General features: G+C 47.1%; 1 protein-coding gene and 1 long non-coding RNA gene across 3 annotated transcripts in view; one reads left to right on the top strand and one right to left on the bottom strand.

The window, feature by feature from the left end:
* The window catches only part of LOC135901180 (uncharacterized), a 472,757-nt gene that overhangs the window by 183,240 nt on the left and 263,033 nt on the right, over nucleotides 1-26,484 (top strand). The gene's annotated exons all lie outside the window — the stretch shown is intronic.
* LOC135901178 (uncharacterized) overlaps nucleotides 1-26,484 on the bottom strand; it is a 273,193-nt gene that overhangs the window by 158,044 nt on the left and 88,665 nt on the right. The window contains exons 1-2 of one of the 2 annotated variants that reach the window (XM_065430867.2): nucleotides 10,623-10,865; nucleotides 7,935-8,199 (exon numbers count right to left, since the gene is read on the bottom strand). The gene's annotated coding sequence lies outside the window, so the exon portion shown is untranslated. Of the gene's footprint in view, nucleotides 1-7,934; nucleotides 8,200-10,622; nucleotides 10,866-26,484 lie in introns of those variants that run through there. The other variant, XM_065430868.2, reaches the window with a different exon arrangement.

Below are 26,484 nucleotides of genomic sequence, written 5' to 3'. Positions count from 1 at the left end.
GAACAGGAGCAACTAAAATGTCGCGTCGGCATGCTGCGAGGAGGCGTGCTTCACAACCACGTTGACTCTCTCTCCCCATGTTTCGACTAGATTCCTTCCCTGTCTCCTTCCATGCCGGAGCCATGGGTCCGCGTCATACGTCAGAAGCCCTCTCGCCTTTTCTTTTTTTTTTCCTCTCCTTTTCTACAGCGCGGGACTCTTCCAGTGGCCGTATCGCGCGCGCATTCTGCATGAGATGACTCATCAAAATCACGCGTTATAATCGGTGATTTGCGGACAGTGCGTGTACGCAGAGAGTGAGAGAGAGAAATGAAGAAGGAAAGGGAGGGAGGTTAACCAGACTGAGTCCAGTTTGCTACCGTACACGTGGGGAGGGGAAAGGGGAATGAGAGAGAGAGAGAGAGCACATAAGTCTATACCACACTTTCACATGCACTAGATTAGGTGCAGGATGTCTATGGTCGGGCACTCAAGTCTGTTGCCTTCAGGTAGTCAAGAAGCGCTCAAACTGTTTTCTGGGCTAATGAACTGTGAGGCCAGGCTCCCAAGATCTTTGCTTCCGTAAATGGCTTATCGTCCAGTCTATTCAAGCCACACTGGAGAGTGTGACGCCGGTTAAGCGAGTACAGTGGCACAGAAGATGACAAGATGCGCTTATGCCTGTGGGCCTTGATGTTCCTCCGACAGGTTGCGCGGCTCCCTCGAGAGGAAGAGCGCGCGGACTCTCGTTCGAAATTTCAGCTCTCCTCGCGTCGTGAGGCGGTTTCATTAATAGGCCGATACGATCAACAGTACGTTATGTATGCACCACGCGTGTCTGTTTTGCAATGCGCAGACCTGCTGACGGATCCTTTAACGCCGCATATGAAGCTTGGCGCTCGAACGTTTTTATGCGAATCATACTAGCCGCACAACCACGGTCTTCCTTGCTGCGCCGCGCGCGGCCGCGTAGCTACCATATGACGTCATAACAGCTGCAAAAGCGGAGGCTCAACTCGTGCGCTCGCTTGCGGCCGCGTAGCTACATAGCCGGGTCTCAGCTCGTGCGCTCGCCTGCATGAGTTGTTTCTTCGTCTAGCCGAACCAAATATAGCCAAGCAACAGCAGTTCACCAGGCTAAACAGTGGTTCAACAACTAAAATAAAGGCTAGTATGCTTCGCATCCTGGGCTTAACCTTAGCTAAGCCACAGCCATATTTTTGTATTCCACAATAGAACTCGTGACGTAGTTCCCATTAGCCGAAAGTCATAGCCACTGAACCACTACAGCAGGTATTCAGGCGGAGCAAGGAAACACATAATTAACAAGCACTATGAGAAAAAGAAAGGGACGTAGAGATAGTTGAGAGCGAGTCAACAATACATAGCCGAGAATTCCGATTAACCTTGTTGTAGGTTTAGATTGGGCGAGAGAGGGATTCATGGTTGAGTAGGAACACCACAAACAGAGATTATGACTTATACTTCAGTACAATATACATTCGTGCAGCTTTTTCCGTTCAAAGCTTTGTAAACGGTGTTTTTAATAGTGCAACGAAACCTAAACTATCCAAGAGCGAGTATTTTTTTTTAAATACTGCAGACCACACCAGGGTCCAAGCAGGACAGGCACAACATAGTAAATATACAACGACAACAAGAATAAGAATAAAAATACACAGAGGACATACAGTCGAAGTTTTGAAGTTCATGATAGAGAAAGAGATCAAAGAAATGAGAACTTGAAACTCAGTCGACACACAATGCAAAGCCAGAGAGACAACGCAACATGACCCGCCGTGGTTGCTCAGTGGTTATGGTGTTCGGCTGCTGAGCACGAGGTCGCGGGATCGAATCCCGGCCACGGAGGCCGCAATAAGATGGGGGTAAAATGGAAGAAACACCCGCGTATTTAGATTTAGGTGCACGTTAAAGAACCCCAGGTGGTCAAAATTTCCGGAGTCCTCCACTACGGCGTGCGTCATAATCAGAAAGGGGTTTTAGCACATAAAACCCCAAAATTTTTTTATATTAACGCAACATGGACAAATAGGCCTGCCAAACTGACAAAGCGGAAATTCAAGTACTTTCTTCTCTCCCCACACCCCTTCTTTTGTTTTCTGCTTTAACAGCACAGACAACACCCTGCTCTCTCGCTGTTTCGGCGAGCTATCAGCGGCCTCCATACATGTACGTCGTGGAGGGTACCTATCCTCTAAGAGTATACGTTCAATCGTGGGCGAAGCGGCGAAAACGGTTACAATTCCCCCTCCCCCCCCCCCCCCATTCACTCGCTGTGGTGGTGCGGAAAGGTTGCTGAAAGCGAGGGGTGCAGAATCATCCTGAAAGGGCTAGGTCGAGAAATGCGCGAAAGTTACTGAAAGTTTTGCAGCAACAGACCATAGCGGACTTGTATACACATCATAGTGAAATCAGAGGTAAATGTCAAAACTACGATTAATTCGCTGGATTAACAAAGGTATACGCCAAACGTAATATTGTGTTTTCCATGTGTTAAACCAAATGCTAACTGTATTTGGGGTACTTGCAGGTACTGTCAGCTTACGCAATAAGCTCCCGTCTTACGGTTAAGAATTCTGAGCATCGCATTAAGTGGTTTTTTGTCATTCTTCTATACCTCTAACTCGCCAGTCTTCCCACATAAAAAAAAGAAAAGGAGTGGTATAAATTTTCAGCAGCCTTTAGTACGAGGCAATACAAACTTCGAACTTCCGTCAAAGCGCCACAATTCAACAGCGGACGCCGGAACGTTTCCGGCAAGCGTAGTGCAATTCTGTTGCGAGCGAATTTTATAAGCTGTCGTTAAGTTATGTTCTCCACAGCACGGCAATCGATGAAGAAGCAGTGAAAGCACTCTGGCTCTCAGGAGAGAAGCAGGGCTTCCGAGAGCAAGTAGTGCTGTGCCGAGTGGAATTAGACACGAGGAACGTGTACCAGGTCTATATTAATCAAATTTCCGCAAACCCACACGAGATGGGGAGGTACGCTAATCGTTCGGAGCGCTTTCAATTGATCGACTGAAAAGGGTCGGGCAGCGATCGTTGCGGGTTGCGGCAAATAGACTTTCGAGCGCCCGACTAAATTCGTGACAAATTACGCCTCAACAGCTGCGGCAGTGGCATTGATTACTGCTCGGAGCCCGCGGTATATATAAAAGAAAATGATGGGAAGAGGTATCAGCCTGTGCGCGGTTGGTTTGAGCTGCGCTGGCCACAAAGGAATTTGAAATGATCGTTCTAATGAGATCGGCGGACATCGCTCGCGGCTACCCCTCCCTCTCCCCCTTCGTTCTGTGCGGTCGAGGACGGTCGATAGACGGCCCGGCTTCAAAGAGGCATCGCTCGGCATGTGCTCCCCGCCCAGGCCACCTTCCCCCTCCCCTCTCCGCCCCCTCTCGAATCCCCACCTTCTTGTACTATTTTTACTTCAGCTGTAGCGGTTTGCGACTGTCCCGACCGCCCGAGCTGCGGAAATACGTGCTCGCGCCCCATCATGTGATTAAACTTAAATAAAAAAGCCCATGAAAAAGGAGAGAAATGAATATCATTCTTGCAATATGTGAGATTGCATATGAAAGCATCCAATGAGAATGTTAAGTGAGGCGGCTCGTCATGAACGAGCATACAAACAGCGCGCGTAAGCGTCTGGAAGTGGCAAGCTGAGGGTTTTGGCTTCCGATTATCACGAGCTACGTGTTCTGCATCACGATCATAGCCTAACGCAATAACTAGGCGGTTTGCCGATTCAGGCAATGAGCCAAATTAGTCCTTCAAATCATTTTTGGGACAGCTGGTGTCGTGGTGCATGGGCGTTCATCATCGTCGCTGTCGATGGTCGGCAAGGAATCACCAATGCTGCCTCGGTTCGGACCAGGGGCTCGGAAATTGCTGAAGAAATGGCTATTGCACTAGCACTGCTGGATAGCTCACGGGATGTTATATATAGCGATTCAAGGTCTGCAGTTAGAGCATTTGAAAAAGGCACCGTTTCCAAACAGGCCCTCAGACTTCTTGGGGGCAAGGAAATCACGCACCACTTCATTTATTGGTTTCTCGAACATCAGGCTCAAATAGAGGGTGCTCTTCCCAACCTGAACGAGTCGGCTCACGGGGCTGCGCGCGAACTTGCCCACCGCGCTACCGCCGACAAATCGGAAGCCGACTACCCAGAGAACAGGGACACACCCTACATCTACAACGAGATTACTCAACAGTACTATCTCAGCCGTAGAACCTACTTCGTTCCTCATCTGCGGCTCAATAGAGCTCAAGCACTAACGCTCCGTCTACTGCAAACGATTACGTACCCCAATCCGTCGCTCTTACATACAATCTATCCGGATACTTACACCAATGGTACTTGCCGCGATTGTGGAGAAATAGCCACATTAGAACACATGCTCTCGTGGTGTGCCCGGTCCCGGTCTATTATCGATAACAGCTCGGCCAGATGGGAGCCGGTTCTCCGCAGCTTTCTTCTGGCTGACCAAGTCTGGGCTGTCCAGCAGGCCCACAATGCGGCCGATAGGCTTGGCCTTCCTGTTCCGACGTGGGAGCGGCCCACTTTGTGTGATGACTCACGATCTGCAGGACCTCAGTAAAGTTTTACTCTACCGCACCATACCACTGGTGTCGTGGCGCGTGGGTGTACAATGACGCTGCCCTTTTCATATACAATGCGCTACGGGTAAAGCGCAAAAAAAAACACCAAGAGATAATTACGCAGGACATAGCGCTATAAAACGACTGAATAGGTTCTTTTAGGAAGCAATAACCGATTTCTCGTCGGAAAGTACGCCCCGAATCAGAAAATTAAGATCTATTTTTTTATTATTCTCTAGTCAGCCCGCTAATTAGCACGCGAATGTTATCCTCGTAGTGGAAGAAGGGGCCTATGACCGAACACCATCATCCTTATTATCCCGTATTTTCCAAGTTTACTTAGAGCACCATTCTTAGGTGCCCGTTACTGCAGCGAGTATCGGCGTTGCCCCTCGTAAACGAGGGAACGAACATAGCGGAGGATGAAAGCGAACGCGAAGCACAGCGGGAGATGAAAAACTGCGATAGCGAAGAGAGCGTGAGGAGGAAAGCAGAGGAGGAGGGTGAAGTGGAACCACGACGCGCGAAAAGCCTAGGAGGGAGTATGGCGAAAGCGTGAGAAAAAACGCGTAGGGCCGCGCATGACGGCCTTTGAGGCGACGATGGCTACGAGATGGGGCCAGCATGGCGCGCGTCGTCTGTATGGAAACAAAGCACTGCATGAGCGGAGGTCTGTCTGCAGCGGCTCCTGTGAATCGCGCCCACACGTCACCCACGCGCCGCCTATCGCGATCTCCCGATTTCGCTCCGCTTGCAACGTGCCACAGGAGACAGACTGTCCGCGACCGCTAAAAGAGAAGACGAGCACAGCTGCGCTCAAATTTGGCATTGGCGAGTATCGTAATCGTAGGGGAATTTTTAACAGCTTGGCTAGCGTTAGCAGGGACATTCTGTAGAAGAGATAAAATACTGAGGTAAACAACCACATAAGATATATAAAGAAGCAACACATATGACCTCTCATGTACGGTGGAGTGTATATATATATATATAATGTTATGCTCTTAGGTGCATAGTGGGTTAACGCCTCAACAAACAGTATGCGGGGGCACCGAAGAGTGGTGAACGAGGAAGACGACGTGTGGCTGGCTGGCTGAATCTCGTCAGGCGCTCAGCTGATCAAGGCCATCGCTTCTAACTCTACCCGGCTTGAAAGTAACGCCCTTTGTGGGCGCAACAATATATATATATATATATATATATATATATATATATATATATATATATATATATATATATATATATATATATATATATATATATATTTATATATATATATATATATATATATATATATATACTTCATATATGAGTGCGTTTTCGACAACAACAACAAAACATATATGCAACAAAAAAGTGAAGAGGAATTTTTAGCGGCAGCACTTTTCGTCTCGCGAAAGAGAAAAAAGAAAGCATATATCAAAGGACGCAATTGTTCTTTCGAAACACTGCGCTGTCGCTACACGAAGAGCTGCGCTAGCTGGGGAAGAGGTGTTTAGCTATTTTTTAAGGAGGTCGTTAAATCGGCCCCTCCCGGTCGTTCCACGATTATAAATAGCCTCAAACAATGACTTTAATCCTACCTGCTACGACACGACGAACACCAAAAAATCTATATTCATGGTACTGGCTCTTGTGAAATTAAAATAAATAGCTGCGGATTTACCTTTCTATGACGTCACTAATTTGCTGTGTAAATGGAACAAATATGTGAGCTGGATTGCAATGAGGACCACGGTCCAGCTCGGTTATAAAACCTGATTTGTAAGTCTAAAAGTGTAGATGGTATAAACGACGCCGTCATCTTCGAAATTATAACTTTACTTGAAGGATCGTTATTCTTATCTGCAAATGAGCCTGGAAGGTAATAGAATGGAAAGACACGCCTACGTAGAAACGCCCCCGCCCACGGATGCACAGGTGAAGGGCCAGAGACTGCACGTATGGCCGCGTCAGTATGTCTCGTCTTATCGCGCTGTTTTGTACATGAACGTCGTAGCCATTGTTCACAAAAGTTTATCTAACCTAAGAGTATTTCCTCATTACCATGTCCGCACAGGTGCCTTGCAGTTTGCGCTTACGACTATTGTTGTGAATAGGTTACCACATCACTTTTTACAAAGGCACTTTTCGCTGTCATTCATGAACTTCAGTGAATTCGTTGTTCATATGTTTTATCCGAATACCAGGCAAATAATAATACTCTGTCGCTGTGCACGATATTTCCTTTTTTTTTGTTTTGCGAAGAACGTTTTCTCGCGCTCGGTGCGTTGGGCCCTCTTATAAGTTTTGTTCGAAAAGGGAGCCGTATATGTCGTATTTTGCTTCACAACATACAAAAATGTCTTATGATTGCAGTATGCCAGGCAGAGCCAGTCATACCACCGAAAAATTACATGTGGAGTTTCTGGACGTTGCCCTTACGAGCGAACCCAGTGGTGCCCGTTGTGGTGTCTTTGTTCTTGTATTGTAAACAGCTGTTTAAACGCTTCAGTTCATTTGCATAATGTTTCAAACTCTCCATCAGTGCTTCTTGAAAACAAACGCATGCTACAGCACACTTCGTTCATGACGTCACTACGTCAGTTGTTGAGTCTCGACTCGCTACATGCCCCGTGACGGGCATTTAGCACGTTCAGGGCATTAAAGCACCCGGATTCGAAAGAGTTAGATTTAGAACGGAATGCCTACAATTTATTTTTATTTTTTAGTTTGGCAATAGTCTCGCATATCAAAACGGTCTTCGATCACAAATGCTGATCGCTCTCCGCATGAATTTAAATAATACGATGCGAAAGCTATTGCATTATTGCATTACTGCAAGTTCTTCGCACAGTAATTTAATTCATGCACGAACATCCCGTCAACATGTACAACTGGAAGTACAGTGTTTGCTTTTTGGTATAGGCGAAGATGCTTCCGTCAGCGCTCACCTGGATTTCAGGTGAAGACGTAAACGACGTGAACAACGACAAGGTATAGAGAATCGTCCATATGTGATGCCATGCGAGCTCTTCTGTCGCGTGATAATTTATTTATATTGCAGTACTGAGACTTAGTATGTGAATCTTCGTTCATGCATTTATTAGTCCACTTTCGTGCCTGCTGAAAACTTTCCGACGATAACTATCATGTTAGAGAAGAGGAGTAGCCGGCGCCACACATAGGCAGCAACCTCTCCTTAAACACTTTTAATGAAAAAAAATTGTCTATATTTAGCCAACTTTTCATCAGAGCGACTGCGCGTAGTCTTCTTATCCAGGTACCCTACGCTAGTGTTTAAAACTGGCGGCGACGTCAACAGGTCTTCGCTGAGTGCAACGAATATCTCACCTGTAGCAGGGTGTAGGCGTCAGTGCCGGCTTTCCGATGAGGTGGAATCTACACTGCGATGTTGATCACCCTTCGGAAGCAGTGACAGTTCACGGACACGTCACCTTTAGAGTTGCCGCTGTCCTCCGCAAACGAGAGTGACACCAAGTCTAAAAACTGCCACCTACGCAAGTGGCCCCATTCCCGGTGGCCGAATCTTGCCGCCTTTGGAAATACTGGCCGAAACACCCGGCTGTGCAGTCACTTCGGTATGTTGATGGTGACCCTGCAAAACAAGACGGTGGTTTATCATTCATTCATTCATTCATTCATTCATTCATTCATTCATTCATTCATTCATTCATTCATTCATTCATTCATTCATTCATTCATTCATTCATTCATTCATTCGTTTCTTAGTTTTATTTATTTATTTTGAAGGGAAAAATAGCATCTGTATTTGCTTGTTTGTTCAGTAGCAAACTATATATTGCTTTCAAACTCGGGTATTTTATTCCAAGTCACAACCAGACACTACGCTGCGCACAGAAAAATACGCGCACTTTCAGTATTATTAAGCCAATCGGGAAAATATCAATGTCGTGGGAGCAAGTCCCGAAGATATTTCTCTAAAATTATGCAACGACTACTGCCATACTACTATCAAAAAATGAAAAAGAAAACAATAAATATACATGTTCTTATAGTCATTGCACATATAAGACAGCAGTTGCACGTACCTATCTCTATTGCAGAATAATAGCTATATGTGAGCACCCTATAATTACGCGCCCAATACTACGCTGGAACGCAGTTTCAACCATGATGCATTAAGCAACATTCGCTCTGTTCCGTTACATCGTTTTATCCGTGGTGTTTCGCACCACCCGGAAATCATCATCATCATCATCATCATCATCATCATCATCATCATCATCATCAGCCTGGTTACGCCCACTGCAGGGCAAAGGCCTTTCCAATGCTTCTCCAACAACCCCGGTCATGTACTAATTGTGGCCATGCTGTCCCTGCAAACTTCTTAATCTCATCCGCCCACCTAACTTTCTGCCGCCCCCTGCTACGTTTCCCTTCCCTTGGGATCCAGTCCGTAACCCTTAATGACCATCGGTTATCCTCCCTCCTCATTACATGTTCTGCCCATGCCCATTTCTTTTTCTTGATTGCAACTAAGATGTCATTAACTCGTGTTTGTTCCGTCACCCACTCTGCTCTTTTCTTATCCCTTAACGTTACACCTATCATTCTTCTTTCCATAGCTCGTTGCGTCGTCCTCAATTTGAGTAGAACCCTTTTCGTAAGCCTCCAGGTTTCTGCCCCGTAGGTGAGTACTGGTAAGACGCAGCTATTATACACTTTCCTCTTGAGGGATAATGGCAACCTGCTGTTCATGATCTGAGAATGCCTGCCAAACGCACCCCAGCCCATTCTTATTCTTCTGACTATTTCTGTCTCATGATCCGGATCTGCCGTCACTACCTGCCCTAAGTAGATGTATTCCCTTACTACTTCCAGTGCCTCGCTGCCTATTGTAAATTGCTGTTCTCTTCCGAGACTGTTAAACATTACTTTAGTTTTCCGCAGATTAATTTTTAAACCCACTCTTCTGCTTTGCCTCTCCAGGTCAGTGAGCATGCATTGCAATTGGTCCCCTGAGTTACTAACCAAGGCAATATCATCAGCGAATCGCAAGTTGCTAAGGTATTCTCCATTAACTTTTATCCGCAATTCTTCCCAATCCAGGTCTCTGAATACCTCCCGGAAATACGGATGCTTTAATAGACATTTTGATAAACATCTTCATCAATTGGCAGCGTTCAGCAATTGCAGTCTTTAACATCCAGCAGCATTTAAGTATACGAGCGCTTTTATATTGTTCTAAAATCGGAATGAGACCATAGCGACAAGTAATCATATATAACTGGAAGCTCTATCCCAGCGCCCGAACACCACACTCACTGATCTACACCGGCAGGAGATCCTCATTCTCGCTGAAGGATTGTACAGGGGCTCACTCAAAATTAAAGTGATCATCATTGAGCTGCTCATGTGGCAATCAATCCATATAATCCAACGCTGATTGCTTCTCTCACCCATACCTTAGCAAGTTCAATGGGGATACGTTTCAGTGACCGGGGAATACGCTGGTATTAAGCTTGCTGGAAAATTGAAAATTGTCGATATTTTTTCCAGTAGAACAAAGAGAAAAGGAGCGCAGATTAGAAGTGCTAGGTTTTAGCTGGAGCATGCCTGACGCCCAACATGATATGTGACAGAGAGACACCAACGGGGCAGTGAGAAGTCAGAACAAAACCTAATACATTCTTACAAAATTGCACTCAAAGCACCGGCCGCAAAAATAAACATTCTTGTATTTAGGTCTGAAATGTTTGGCCATATATACACAGAATCAGGGCATCGGATATCTTGCCCGTATGTGGCAATATAGAGGAACAATTAGGGGAAATCCCGGAAGAACAAAATATTCGACAGGAAGCCCTATTTACCGGACATAGCTAAATATCCCTTGGCTTCTTTAAGTTTTAGGGCAGATATATTACGGTTACTTGTACAGTATGCAGTTAAAAAGCGTTGGCGCCGCTAGGCAGGACGAAGCTCATGTTACGGAGTGCGGTCTCGGGAACTTTTGATCGACGGCGGGACAACAAATGAATCAGCTTGTCCGCTCACGTGGTCCAGGGCGCCGCCGCTCGCTGTTTATCGACGCGACGAAAGTCACTCTTCACTCGAAGTTGTGCTCGCCTCGTGAATTCACGACCACTAGCGCCAAAGTCGTGGTGCACACCCGGTATCCAATGCCACCGTCGCCTCGAGGCGCTCGAACGAGCCTGGCTCCTCCCGAACGCCCGCGCGCCTTTCCCGCCGCAATCCTTTCACGTGCTCCAACGGAGGAGCAAATCCACGCTCCGCGCCGCGTCGATCAGGTAACGTTGGAGCCTTTCGCCCCTTGGCGCCGTCTGACGGCGTCGGAGCCCGAAAGGCGGCTCGATGCCAGCGCCTCCGCGTCGGTGTTGTAGACGCCGGCGCCGCGGCTTTGACTCAGTGTCCACCGCCTCTCGGGAGCGCAAGCACCGCGTCGAATCCCACGTTCGATCGGCGCAGCCCGCGTCGAGCAAGTCGGTCTATCGCGTCCCTTCCGCTAGTGTTGCACTCTTATGTGGTCGACGAGAGGAAAGGGAAACCCAAAGGCAGCGATTTTTATGCGAAGCATATTACTAGAGCTCAACCCAGCTCCTCAGGCCCGGCGGTGTCGCCTTCAGTACCACGTGACACCGTGACGTCACGACAGAGGAGAAACGGGGCTCCAACTCGCGGCGTCGCGGCGGTACATAAGCAGCTGCGCTTGCCTCAGCTAGACACTCACTAGGTGAGATGCCTCCTGGAGACAGAGCTGCTCGTTGGAATGAGAAGCGAAGGTTGCGGCGTGCTACAGAGACTGATGAAGAGCGGCCAAGCAACGTGCTCAGTATGCGGCTCGGCGACAAGTTACTTACCAAGTTTAGCCACCAATATGCTTCGCATCTGACTAGGCTTAACCAAGCTAAGCCTCAGCCAATTTTTATTGGTCGCAGTCATGCGAAGACGAGAGGCAATGAAGTTAGGGAACGGATACGGGGATATTAATTGTAGTTTGAAATAAAATGTAGAAATGGCGGGGGAAATGTAAATGAAAATGGATGAAACGACAACTTGACTCGCGAATCGAACACTGCCAGGGTGACCTAGACAACTTACGCAGATGCCAAACAAAGTGGACGGGTTGATAGCTGCCAGCGTAGCTGAATTAGTAGAACATCGCACGCGTAATGCGGAAGGTGTGGATTCGGCTCCCACCTGTGGTAAGTTGTCGTCTCGTCCATTTTAATTACATTTCTCCTTACTTATAAATTCCAAATAAACCAGAGTGTGTTTTCTCTATTGTCTTTTGGCTTCGTATCTTCGGAGGTGGGTGTCATATTGTTAGGAGCTGTCGCAGCACATTCAAGAAGGCGCCTAGTAAGGTGACGAAAAGGAGGATCGAAGAAGCGCTCGCGTTGTCTTCGATCCGATATTTTAGCTGTACATTCCCCCTGTATTTCTATTCTGTAAACGCACTTTCCCCTAATGTTTACCGACTCTTGCTTCCCGTCACATTATTGTCTGATCCTTTTCGTAGATTAAAACCAGAAGGTATCAGCTGATAATTCTTGTCTTTAGTAGTGTGTGAGGGAAAATGAAAAGTGCCTTGGTGCCTTTGGTGTATCTCAGGCTTAAACACATTGGCTTTCATCGGAATATTCGTTTATTTGCTTCCCCTGCTAAAAAGCATATTGCTATCTTTGACAGTTGATTGCGGTCTGCGGGGCTTCACGATAGACTGTAAGAACACCGCCCCCTACCACTCCGTAGTGTATACGCGGTTTGGTTGTGCTCGTCTCTATTTTTTTCTATCTCCCCCTTCCGCCCTCTTTCTCTTTTTATCCCCCTTCACCCTTCCTCCCGTGCAGGGTAGCCAACCGGAACTACCTCTGGTTAACCTCCCTGCCTTTCTATGCATCCTTTTCTCTCTCTCTTTCCTCTCTCGCCCATTAATCCCTGAAGTGCACAGCAGGACTTTCTAATGGCCTTCTGTGCGAATGACGGTCAAGGTAGCAAAAAGGTAGAAAATGTAGCGAAACTACCCATGAAGTGCACAAATGTCGCGCGCATCTATTCCAGCTGCCCGCACTAACGAGTACGTTGTGATAACATTCTTTATCAGCTCCGCTTACGCCGCTTCTGGGCCCCGCCGCGCGTATTTGCACCCACTCACAGGCCGAGCCACTCTAATTGAGCAAACTCGACGCCTGTAAATTTTTAGTTGCTGCGCGCTTGCCGCGTTCTAACAGAACTGGTTCTTGGACGCTTCACTCCTCTCCCCTGCCCATTTTTTTTCTCGCGTTCTAAACGCCGCGCCAGAGCAAGAATGCACAACAAATGCTTGTCGTGTTTGGGAGCACCCAGAGAACATGACACGCTGTCCTGTTTTCTAATGGAGCTTCGCCGAACGCTGGAGCGTGTCCTTTAAGCGTTACAGCGTTCTGTAGTCAAGCTTGGCTGGACGTTGTTGTGGCCTGAAATCTTCCTCGACCGTATAAATATCCATGCGCTGGACAGCTTCTGGCAGCTCGGGGCTCTGTTGCTGTAATGAGTGCGAAATCAGAGGTCCGGCTGCTGAACATAATAAGGAACCTTTCTAAACGGAAACACGGAAGAAAGAAGTTGCTTGAGGCGTAATTTTTGTTTGTTTGTTACAACACCAAACGACTTCGTGTACACAACTCATTAGAGTAACCTTACAGACGCATATTTCATGAGAAAGCGAGGCGTAGTTCCCGCTTATGCGCCCACCATTACATTTTATCGGCAGCGCAATTCAATTGTTTCACTACAAAAATGAGAGAAAATTGTCTTGTATGGTAAGTAAAAATCAAACAGTGACTACTGTTTGGATTCTAACAGCCTTAAGAAGAAGAATTGATGGTCACTGCTGCTTTTTTTTCGTTCAAATTATGGGATAGTTTGGTTTGCATTGTGCAAAACAACATTCGACGTCATTGTTTACTTGGTTCGTCCTGACTTTAAGTCGTTGACCAGCAGTAAAACAAATGCACGTCTCTACAGCCGCTCGCTATTACTCTTGCGTGGAGCACATGCGGTGGCGGTCTTTCACTTCCTTATCCTTTTTTTCGCCGAACAATGGAAACAAGGAAGCCTAGCTTTTAATTGCTGGTGTGGTCGAGTAAATGCGACGCTGTTCCGGTACCTGAGCAAGAAAACAAAGCAGCGGTAAGCGCAGCAGCTCATTTAAAATGGTTAGAATATAACACAGGCCGGCTGTATATCAGCCATCTTCACTGCAATGCAAATCCTGTGACGCTTACATCTAATATCACTCCAGAAATAAACGTTAACAGGAAGTAACGAATTATAACACCTAACTTCTAACCTATAATTTCGATGTCTTACGCATAATGACCCCAACATGGTACTAAACACCCGTTCTAACCCCAAAGCTAAGCGCCTGTTCGTGAAGCACTCTCCACTCTGGCTCAGTGTCTGTATGGCGCTGTGCTGCTGAGGGAGAAGTTGCGGGTTCGCTTCCTAGCCGGCCGAGGCTGCATTATGATGAAGGCAGAATACACGAACGATCGTGTACTTGGCGTAAGTTAAGGAAGCTGAGGTGGTTCAATCTAATCCAGTGACCTACGCTGCGGCATCTCGCCTAACCCGTGAGTTGTCGGGTCATCAAATCGTGCAATTTAATTCATTTAATTTATTTTCTGTCCCTCAATCGCATCACTGCCGCATGCACCCGCGTACAAGGACAAGAAAATTACCGTCTATTTGGTTTACCTCATGTTTTCTTTCATTCTGGCCGCACACGAGATGTGATCCTTTCATTTTTTTTCAGTGTTTCCGACCGCAACATCGAGTAAATGTAGTCATCGTGTCCTCTACTTCTGGTTATACATTATGTGTTGTTCGTTTATTGAGAGTGAAAGTTATAATACTGAGGATTCTGAATGGCCTAAAACTTCAACAATATAGGGTGCGCGAGGCACATTAGTGGGGTGCTTAGGAACAATTGCGAGAAGACAGGGCTACTTGACGCTTGCATGAAAGTGTTTCGCTGCGCCTCCATGCCTGCGGCAAGATGTGATACTAGACCTCATAATGAGAAGTTCAGCTGGTCAGTTGATAAAAGATTGCAGGTTTAAAGCTTTCACCTGATCAGGCAAGACCGTAGAAATATGGATGGTTTCCATCGCCAGCGTCTTTTTTTTCGGACATTTCAAGAGGGCCTGCACACCGTTTTGCACAGCAGCACCTGCTCGAAAAGTCTGACAGGAACAAAGCAAATATACGTTACACTTGACAAAAAAAAAAACACTTTCTATAAATGCGAATTTTCCTTTCCATTCAGCATTAGAATACATTCTGCCTTTTATAAGTATAAGATGTCTATTATAAGGACACAGGGGGATTCTTCGGACATACAGATTATGGTGATAGTGTCGTCATATAAAGGACTTACGATTTTGTGCCGCTGTCGCAAACCTGGCTTTGTGTGGTGCGGAGCCATTTATTAAATGCCACCAGCCGACTGTGCGGGTAGCGCCGCCTAACAGATCCTTCGATTTTCTTTCCAACACATATACGTACGTTTGCGGCCTCCTTGGCAAGAAAGCTGCGTCAATAACCTCACAGGGCCAAGGAGCCACTGGCAGGCGATAGAACGCAAGGAATAACAGTATATAGAGGCTACGTGGTATGATATAAAACATAATCGAGTCATCGCTGAGGAACTTGTCCACCGAACAAACTGTCAATAAAGAAAGTCCGCAGAACCAAGAGACGATATTGATCAGCACATCCTTTTTGTGCCGTGTCTCCGTAGTGCGTGTAATTTTCTTGAGTCGTAACAATGAGTTTGAAGCACGGCTGTCCAGCAGAGCATGTTCTGTACAGCTTGTCCGCGCAAATTGAGGCAATTTTCGAACAGCGTTTCGGGGCCGCTGCTGAGTAAAAATGGCCGGCGGCAGTCACTCATTCCCTATGGTGTTGCTCTGGTGAGCAGAAGGTCGGGGGTTCAATCCTGACTGCGGCGCGTATATCCAATGAATGCAGAACATACTATATATGCTAATGTTAAGGTATAGGATACCAACGCTATGTAGAAGGAGTTTAAGCACGGCAGTCACGTAGATATTATCACGAGGATGAAAGAATCGCGCTATGTTTTGTAGCGAGGCTTTATCTTTCTTGCTTTTTTTTTCATCCATATGTCATGTATTTTTCTGTGCGTGCATACAGCCATCAACGTTCTTCTCTTGACAGGTATCAAACAACGACTGCTGAGGCGTCTGACAACGTGCATATGCCTGAATTGGTGTTTGCATTTCAGTAGAACTTGCGAACGGTGTTATTCACAAATAACATAAAAATGGATGAGAATAATGAACGTTAGAATCTTTGCGGCGCGTGAACATAAACATTACGGTGAAGTTACAGGTTTTGTAGAATCAATGTTAGTTTAGTTTTTAATTCAAATAGACGCTCCTCCAAGGCTTCGCTTCACATAATCGTATGACCTTTAGAAATCTATAATTTTTCTTTGTAGATAATTAAAGTGAAGAGTTTTACTATATGTGTATGTGCGTATTGTTTCCGCTTAAGTTGTATCCGTTCGATTACTTTGTTACATTATGCTATCGGTTCGGCCATTTGTGTGCCGTAAGTTCACTGCACCTGACTAACATTCCGCCATTGCCCCCTCTAACGAAAAGTTTTCAGCGGATGTGACCCGTCAGGATGCTTACAAATGTTTTAGAAGTTTCCCTGTATAGCCTACGTCATCCCATTATAATAAATAAGTATAGATACCACAGCTTTACTTTAATTTAATTCAGAAGAGAGAGCGAAAGAGACAGAACAATGGTAACAGTTCCGGGAACGTTGATGCAGAAAGTGCAAGCGGGGAGGCGAAGGCTTATGGGGATTTACATATGATAAGAAATTATGAATAGATGCTACCCCTGAGGTGACACTCGTAATAAAAACGTCGCCTTTCGGAGGCAGACGACAAACGGCATGGGTCGCCAAGGATAACGAAATTCCTTCTGGGTCATGCCGAACTGAGAAAACAAGTTGTCGTGTAAGTAGCGAGTGACCAGCGGAGCGCCAATTGAACAGAAAGCATTGTGATGCTGTAAACATTAGCAGTGTTTTCTCTTGGTCATAATCCCCACTTGTCCGCTGAAGAAATGTCGGTGTTTGCGGCGCAAAATGTTAGCAAAGAAAAGAAAAAGAAAACGGGCAGAAACAGACCAACAAGACGTTTGCTTTGCTAACCTATCACGCCGTAAGAACTGATAGTTATTCAGCTACTAGCCCAGCATCGGGCTTCATTTGAAGATGCCAGTCGTTCTCGTCTTCATAAACAGCAAAATTTATAGAGACAGACAATTTATAGAACAGGCGGACAAGGATAAATACAAGGGTACAAGGATACAAGGATAAATTTCACATTGCACATAGTGCTACAGTGTAAGGTTGCACCACATTATTTGTATTGACAACCATGTTATAGGCGCTGGCAAAACAGGTAAGAATTAGAGTAACAAAACTAAAGCGTATCGACTCAATTTCAGTTTTCATCATTACAAGAGAAGGAGGGACCGGATAAAAGCTGCTAAACTAACCAGCTTGACGCGGCCGCCACCTTCGTAAGTGGTCGCACGGGACAGCATTTAGAGAAAACACTAGAAAAATACGAAATGACAGCTTCCAGAAGACGGTTCCACGAGTCCTGAGATAAGGAGGAGGCGGGCAATAGAAGTTCCTTAACTCAGGACTCAGATCGACTGGCAGTGGTAACCGCAAAAGACGGCGCATTTACGTGAACCCCAGCTTGGTGCCTTACTTCTCTGCTGAAGAGCCGAATGCGTAGCCTGCTATTCCCAATGAGCATGTTAGGTAGGAACACGCAGCGGAGGCCCCTCGCATCCACTTTAGCTCTAACAATCAGCCGCGTTAGCTCAGTCGCCATGGCCTAGCTGATCTCGAGGTCGCGGATTCAATACCACCCGCGCGGTGGCCGCTTTCCGATGGCGGAGGAATACATAAACTCTTGCGTGCCTTGCCTTCGGTGCACGTTAAAGAGCACGAGATGGTTGAAATTAGTCCGGAGCCCTCCGTTACGGCGTGTCTCAAAATAGGATCGTGATTTTGGCACGTAATGCGCTGATAATGTTTTGTTCGCTCTAATCGTAATCCTCTAGCCCTATCCGCCAAGCGAATCGATTCCACCACGACCATCGTAATTGCCTTCGACGGACCTGACGCATCATACATGGTTCAGTATGGTGCAACACTAATGCCATGCTCCTTGTACTACAAGCAAATCGATATGTGTTACCATCAATACATAGACCTTAATCCCGTGACCCTCTCGTCGAGATGGCACGCCGCCTTGCGCAGCTCCTATCTCGACGACCAACTCTGGGCGACCCAGCAGGCCTACCAAGCGGCGAAGAGGCAAGACCTTGACGTCCCGTCATGGGAGGCCGAGGCCCAGCTGACTAAACTGCTGGTGCTCATTAAAGTTCTCTCTCTCTCTCTCTCTCTAATGAAGCACCGGTACGTGCGCACGTATGCACCCGGAAAGTAAATGCAGTACGCGAGCGATTGCCGAACTGCATCCGCACGCGCCCTGATAGTGGCGCAGCGAACATACGCAAACAAAATCTGTGCCGATCCTGCGCTACGCTTTACGCTACTACGTCGCCGAAGGCTCAGTCGAAACAGCGCTTCTTGCCAGGGCCAACGCTTTAATGAATGTTTATTTTTTGCGCTTTCAGCCACCATTTATCAGCAGCAAGACAAAGGCGATCGTGCTGACTATCATTTCAGCAAGATAAAAAGCATTGATGAAGAAACTCCTCTGGGAGTTGTCTAAGTATGCGTAATCATTGTGGCGCTAGCTCATCTCCACGCAGTCCGGTGTCATTGCCAAGGTGAGGAAAATTGATCCAACCAGTATAAACCCTTATAAATGCTTATCAGTCATCAACCTTATCAGACTAGATCCGACCCTTATCAGCCCTTATCTATTGTTATCAACCTTATTAGATTCGATCCTAGCCTTCTCAAACCTTATCGGTTGCTATCAACCTTATCACAATCGAAGACACGTCACCGCCACCAACGTTTCTCCTTTCGAATTTATTTTGTTTGATATATTATTATCTTTATAGCGATTCGCCTTAGTAACGGACGGATGGACGAACGGACGGACAGGTTTCCTCGTTGGGCAGGCACAGAAATTCTGAGGCATTTAAAAGCTCCCCTCATCTGAATCATTGGAAGAAGCGCTCCGACGTCTTCGATGAGGGAGTGGTCAAAAGCACAGGGCAGGATCACCACAGATCTAGTTTGCGCATGCTATGTAGCTCTCGCTGGGACTGCTAGGGCGCGGCAACAGCTTGCCTGCTTCGTTTACTCTCTGGTGCATCTGCACGCCCGATCCCTTTCCGCCACATAGCATCTCGTGGAATTCTTCGCAGAAGACGAAAATTTCGTCCATTCAGCCGATCCCCCGAGATGGGTCTGATAATCCCAGCAATTTACTCGGTATTTCGGAGCAGCGATGCGAAGCAGATAGCTTCGCGAATTCCTGGGAAGCGCGCATCGCGTGTGCTTCCCAATTTGTTATCGCTGCGAGCAAGATTGCGTAAAACGACGCGATGGCAAGATTTCTTCACTAGGCGCGCCCCTTTCATATCCCCGCTCTTGAGCGCAGAATGATTACTCAGTGGGGGTTGTGGGGCAGGAGCGTGACTCATGCGCGGAATGAGAGCACATCCGCGGGTACGTTGAGAAAGCTGCATGACCAGAGCCAAAGGCAAAAAAACAAAAAGAAAGCAAAACTCAATGAGAAACAAAAGAGAGACGCGCGACTGTATTAAAGCACTCATCACAGATTCCCGGGCGCAGTGGCCAGGCAGGTTAATAGACGGTTAATAAATAGGGGTGCGCTTGAAAGACGAGCCTGCATAGTTACCTGCTAATCAAAGGAGTTCTTTGTGCGTAAGCCCGATAGCACGTCTGTTAAACACTGCACATATTAGAAGCGAGCGTTTGTTCGCTCTCGTACAGCATAGACCACGCTTTAGCGGCGTTCAATTTCGACTTGGGTCATTGTCCTGGGGCGCGCGAGCATGTTGCTGTCCCTCGCTCCTTTCCCTTGTTAACGTAAATGGTCCGTGATTTAATAATGATATTGGCATGGGTCAGCATAGTGAAAGACGTAGACATTAACTCCATGCTATATAGCCCTCATGGAGCGTCCAAACAACGCTCGCTGTGTTCGTGAATTACGACGAGGTTGAGGGAAGAACACAGCTATTAACCGCAGCACGATACGGTCGGTTGCCTTCTGTACTGCGAGACACTTATAAAGGGAGTGGAACACTGCTTGACACTATATGAAGGGTAAAACTACATGCATCGCTCTATCCATCGCGACGTTTGATCACGTTCAATGTACGTGCATGTCGTGTAGCATTACCTCTGATATATCTGCTTTGAGAGTTGACAGTTAAGTCGTATTTTATTGTCACAAGATGAACCACTTCGTTGAGTTCAAACAAGTTGTCATTGCAATAATAAATGGCTGGGAGAAGTAACCACTCTCACATAAGGACCCCTAGTGCTTCTAGAAACACCTGGCAATTGAGGCCCATGAGTGGCAGTGGTGTTTTGTCCCTATAATATTTCTAACACTTGCGTGGCAACCGGCAAACATATTCTGGATATGCACGAAACTTTCAGATCTGCTCAGGAAACAGAGCGAACGAAGAGCCTTTGCTTTTCAACCCGGTTCAAGGTAACGACAAATAACGGCGCACTTCCAAATATTCTTCAGCAAGGGATGCATTGATCAACGACGCCTAAGTCTGGGTTAAACTCCTGGTTCCCCCTTGAATATCAAATGAGGTGGCATGAACGTATTACGCACGCATTTCGCAGGAAATTTTGTAGCGGCCTATTGGGGCGTTTTCATTTCAGGAGCACAGATGTGTTGCTGCTGAAGTACATTTGCCTTTAGATCGAACATTGCCTGAAGATCAGCGGCGACCTAGTTTTAGCGTGACCGAGTGCTCGGCGATAGCACTCTGCATAGCAGCAGAAACTCGTAAATCATTAGAGTGATAATCAGCGACGCTCTGCTTGCATAATGAGAGATCATGCAAAATACGGAATTGAACGTTTCCTCTCGCTCTTGAGGAGCTACCTCTCCAGCGGAAGCGAGATTTTCGATTTCGAACCCGAACGGAATACGACATGCGAAGGGAGATGTCGCGATCTTTCGTGCCCTAAAATAGGCAATCAATGATCGCCATTTAACTCCTTCGTGCACATGAATTTCCCGATTTTTACGGAAACTGGATAAAATAGCAAGAGTAGCCATGCGAGACTAGAGAGAACGCCGTTGAATTTAGAGAAAGGATAAAACTAAAGTGAATAGCTTTTTAGGGCTTTTCTTTGGTCTGTTTCAGTTTAGCTGTGCTTAAGAGCCGTGCTTTATTTTTTATCTTTCTTAAGATATAAAGACACTTCCAGGGATTTGGTCATTTAAGTTGGTCCTCGTGATATAAATTTATGGCATGTTGCAATCGACATTCAGGTGTACCTGAGGCTTCGTGGGTAACGTCTTACTCGAGGAAAGAAATGTATTTGCACATGCGGCAGCACTCTTATATATACTTCGTGTCATCTGGTGTGAGGAGTAAGAACATTGAAAAGTGGTACACATCAGTAGTCATAGTATATCCTACAGTTACTGTTAGTCAAAAAGAAAACAGGAGCTGTAAATGATGGTTGGCTGTGCTAATCACTGTGTTTCAGATTTTAAACTGACAGCATCAGTTAAGAAGGAAGAAGAAGAAGAAGCCGACTAGTGCGGTCGTGCAAACATCGGCTCCCGCTTCGATCAATGTTCTTGCGCCGAATTTTTGTGCCACCCCTGAGAACCTGGTGGCGATCGACGCGTCGTATCACAAGGATTACGTGGATGCCCATTTTTTGCCGGTGGGTCCATTTTTCGCTTCGTTGAAAACTGTTTTCCGCGTGCCACGTAGAAAAGGTGCCAGCCCCTGGCTCGCGCTGTAGGCCTAGGCTTCACGCGCACGACGGAGTGTAGGCATGGCCTCCGGCTCAGCTGTTGAAGGCATGGAGATCACCCCGGAGGAAGATATCGGATGGATGACAGCCATCACTCGCCGAAGGAGACGCGCATTAGCCGCTGGCGGGAAATCCGTGGCTATAAAGGATACCAACCATGGCGGGAAAGGTAGTCGCCGCATGGCCACCTCGCAGAACGTGCTTAAGCGCGTCGCTACCGCCTCTAGGATCCCGATGCTACCGAGGGATCACATCAAGATAATTGTCCGCCCCCGTGGCGGCCTCGACGTTAAAAAGTTCAGCCTGGTGCATCTCTCCAGAGCGCTGGCCATGGCAGCAGCCTTAGCGCCGGAAGACACGACGGAGGACACGTACTGTCCGAACGGCTGTCAGAACATCTTGGTGGTATCGACTCCGCGGGAAGAAAACGCAAGAGCTTACGCCAAGGTACGCAAGATCCATACGAGGGATGGACCCTTCGAAGTGGCGGCCTACACCGCAGCAGGAGAAGATACATGTAAGGGTGTTGTTCGCGGTATCGACCTGGACATTAGCGACGCGGAACTGAAAACCCTTTTCGTCAATCACCGAAATCCGGGCCTCGTCGAGGTACGTCGGATCAAGCAGACTACAACGGTGGTGGTACTTTTTGAAGGACAAAGAGTGCCAAACCACGTTATTTGTGGTAACGTACTCATGCCCTGTTATCTCTACCGACGACAGATAGATGTGTGCTATGGCTGTGGTGAAATCGGACATAGATCCGACGTGTGTCCCAATCCGGCAAGTGTTAGAAAGTGTAGGGGCTGTGGAATCACTTCCCCACCTGAAGATCATCATTGCGATCCCAAGTGCGCTATTTGCGGTGGCGCACACCCAACTGGGGACCGAAAATGCAGTCGAAGATTCCAGATGCCTTACATTGTGAGGCAAAGGCGTCGTAGGCGCCAACGACAGCAAGCACGCTGTACACAGGTGGCTGAAGACATTGAAGACAGCAACAATTCCCAGCGCAAAGGGGTCATGCTAGAAAATGACGCCAACTTGCGCTCTCGCACGAGAGGACGCTCCAGCTCACGAGGGCGCTCCCGCTCCAGGGGGCGTTCTCGATCCAGAGGACAACCCAGCTCTGGAGAATCTTCTGGTGTTGACCCGCAACCCCGAGGACCTGGGTCAAGATCGAGGTCCCGTTCACAGTCGACCCCAAGAGCAACCTGGGCCGATCGAGTCAAGAACGGAGTCCTTGGGAAACCAGGACAACCGAAAAGGGCAAGGTCCAGGAGTACTAATGGTAGGGTACAGCCGGAACATGAGTCAAATCCCCGAATATTGGCATTAGAATCAGAAAATCAGAAATTAAGGGAAGAACTGTCTGAGCTCAGGGAGGCTTTCAAATCCTTTAAAGAAAGGTCCGAAACACCCCGTAGTCAGATGGATACAACGGCTCCAAAACCCTTGGCCGGCAAACCTAAACGTAAAGCCCCCCACCCCGTTCCCATTAGCGAAACAGAGGAAGAAGATTTAGAAACCTCTGAGGCAGAGGAGATGGGAGAGAGTGAGGCACCCCCCAAGAACAAAAAAGTCAGAATAGCCGCAAGGTTAGCCACAATAGACAGGACTCTGGCGAAAATCATGGAGCTCATCACTAATCTAGATGCTCGAGTGGGTCAACTAGAAAGGCCCAAAGTTAAGGCAAAGGCAAGCGCAGCGGCTGCATCGGCAGTCCACGGAGGCACAAACGGCAGCCCGAGCGCGGACTCTAGGGGTTCGGGCAATCAACCAGTGGTATCATAATGGCTTCAAACGACAACAATAACATTAAAATATGGCAGTGTAATTGTGCGAGTTTCCAAAGGCGCAAGGCTCCCCTGCAGCAGCTTATTAGATCGGCCAAAGTTAAGCCGCACGTTATTCTCTTACAGGAAACACTAGCTAAGGAGGATATCTCTCTACCGGGTTACAACTCCGAAACCTTGACCATTTCAGGGGGTCGGGGAATAGCGACTTTGGTTCGAAAAGGTACCTCCTATGAAACTCACGAGCTTCCCAAGTACAAGGTTGGTCTAGAAGCACAAATGATTGAACTCATTCTGAAGAACAAAAAAGCAGCTAACGTGTATATAGCTAAAGTTTATAGCTCTCCGCAAGATAGGAAAAGGGATTTTAAGACCCTCTTGGGCCGCATTTCCAGTAAGGCAGATACAGCCCCACTCGTAGTGGCTGGGGACTTCAACGCTCCTAACAAAGAATGGGGCTATGGTCATCAGAGCGTCAAGGGTACTAATTTAGCAACCACGGCAAGTGAATTAAAATTTGCTCTTATTACAGATGCTAACTTCCCCACGAGAACTGGTACCTCTACTACCAGAGATACAACCCCCGATCTTACATTCCTTCGGGGAATTGAAGGCTCATAGGACAATCTGCAGGATAATTTAGGCAGTGATCATTACATAATTGAAGTCATCTTACAGACGCAACCACCACCACTAAGGAAATATGAGTATGTGGACTGGGATCTCTTCCGTAAGTTGCGTAAGGAAACCAGCATAGATGACGAATCTTATGAGGAGCTCTTAGATCAACTAAAGGCAACGATTAAGAAAGCTACTAAAGCAGTCTCAACAGAAATGGAAGTCCCAAAAATGGACTCCAAGCTAGCTCACATGCTGGAAGCGAAAAATTCTCTCCTAACCAGATGGAAGAGTCACAGACTCAATAGAAGACTTAGAGCCAAGGTCGCCCAAGTTAATCGTGATATCGAGACATACGCGGGTCAGCTTTCACGTCAACAATGGGACGAAACTTGCTCAGAAACAGACGGCAGATTGCGCAGAGGAGGCAAATGGAATCTACTGAAGAGCCTACTTAATGACAAGCTCTCCAGAGGTACTACAAACCTCGCCATAAACAGACTCGTCAATAAACAGATAGCTATAGGGCGGACAGCAAGAGAGGTCGCAAACGACCTCGCACACATGTACCTGCCACTTAAAAATGAATATGAAAACGAAGAAGAAGTAAGCGAACCTTACTCCGGAATATCGCAACCGGCCTTGGACAGTGACTTCACTGCAGCTGAGATAAGGCATGTACTTTTTAATTTAAATGGGAGATCTGCCCCGGGTCTGGATGGCATCACAAATAAACTTTTGCGAAACCTGGATGATGATGCCATAGACATAATCACGGTCAAAATTAATAGTCACTGGAGATCCGGCACTGTCCCACCGGAATGGAGGGAGGCCAAGGTGACGTTTATACCGAAACCCGGGAAACCACTAACAAAGGAGAACCTCAGGCCCATATCACTTACATCCTGTATTGGCAAAGCAGCCGAACATGCTATTCATAACAGGATAATAGAACACATAGAAAACCAGGAGCTTTTCAGGCACAATCTCATAGGCTTTCGGAAGGCATTATCCACACAGGACGCCATGCTCATGATCAAACGGGCTATTATTGACGACCCTAGCAGGGACGTAAAGGGCATCCTGGGTCTGGATCTTAACAAAGCATTTGATACGGTTGCACATAAACATATCCTACATGAAATCTCAAGCTTGAACCTGGGAAGCAATTTTTACAATTATGTGAGGTCCTTTCTAGCTAATCGGACAGCTCGGGTCAAACTCGGGATAGTCACAGGCGGTCCATACAATTTAGGCAACAACGGCACACCACAAGGTTCAGTATTGTCCCCACTCCTCTTTAACATTGCCATGCACAGGCTCTCGGAGGAATTGTCCAAAATTCCGAGCTTGGGGCACGTCATATACGCTGACGATATCACAGTGTGGGTCCCAAGGGGGTCACTCGCAGCACTAGAGCAGACACTACAGGCAGCGGTAGACACCACAGAATCCTTCCTTAAGGCCACCGGACTCAGGCTATCACCTAGTAAATCTGAGCTGCTGCTTTTTAGACAGGGGAGACAAGGTGTTAGAAACCTTGTGCCTTTAGAAACTCTGCCAATAAAAATCACAGACAACACAGGACGGGTCATACCCAGAGTAGAGCAAATAAAAATTCTGGGTCTTCTCATTGACGCAAGGAGCTGTAACGCTACAGCCCTGAACCGTCTCACAGGTCAGGCCAACAGTACTTTAAAGCTCCTGGCAGGGTTTCAAACCGAAATGCAGGCCTCAAGGAGGACAATCTCATCAGAGCATATCATGCATTTTTCATCAGTCATGTGACGTACATTGCATCATACCTGAACTGGGGGAAAGGAGAGAAGGCTAAGCTAAACACACTTATACGCTCCGGACTCAAAAGGGCTCTGGGACTCCCGCACGGAACGAGTACCGAACTCCTCAACAAGTTAGGACTACATAACACTATAGATGAGCTCATTGAGGCACATTCGATGTCACAAATTGCAAGACTCTCCAACACTAAGTCAGGGTGTAAAATTCTAGATGAAGTCGGAATACTGCCTCGAGGAGGAGACGTCTCTAAACTCAAAATACCCAAGGAGGTGGAGACACAATTAGTTGTGGACCCCATACCTAGAAATATTCATCCTGTGTACAACAAAGGCAGAAGGGACGCCAGGGCCAAATGCATTCTGGGTAAACTGCACCAACAACACAGCTCAGCTCTTTTTGTCGATGCAACTCGTTATGGATCGGGCAACCGCTACGCTATTGCCGTGGTCGATGAGAGCGGTAAATTAATAAGTGCGGCGTCACTAAGAACGAGCTCCATTCATGCCGCCGAAGAAGCAAGCATAGCACTTGCAATTACAATGAGGAGAGGCTCCACAATTTTCTCCGATTCCCGTACAGCTATTAGGAATTACTCAGCCGGCTTCATCTCA

Source organism: Dermacentor albipictus, chromosome 4 (genome assembly GCF_038994185.2).
Source record: "Dermacentor albipictus isolate Rhodes 1998 colony chromosome 4, USDA_Dalb.pri_finalv2, whole genome shotgun sequence".
In the NCBI taxonomy this organism is placed as follows: Eukaryota; Metazoa; Arthropoda; class Arachnida; order Ixodida; family Ixodidae; genus Dermacentor; species Dermacentor albipictus.
The sequence above is the reverse complement of the archived record's forward strand: the minus strand, read 5'-3'. Positions and strand labels throughout refer to the sequence as shown.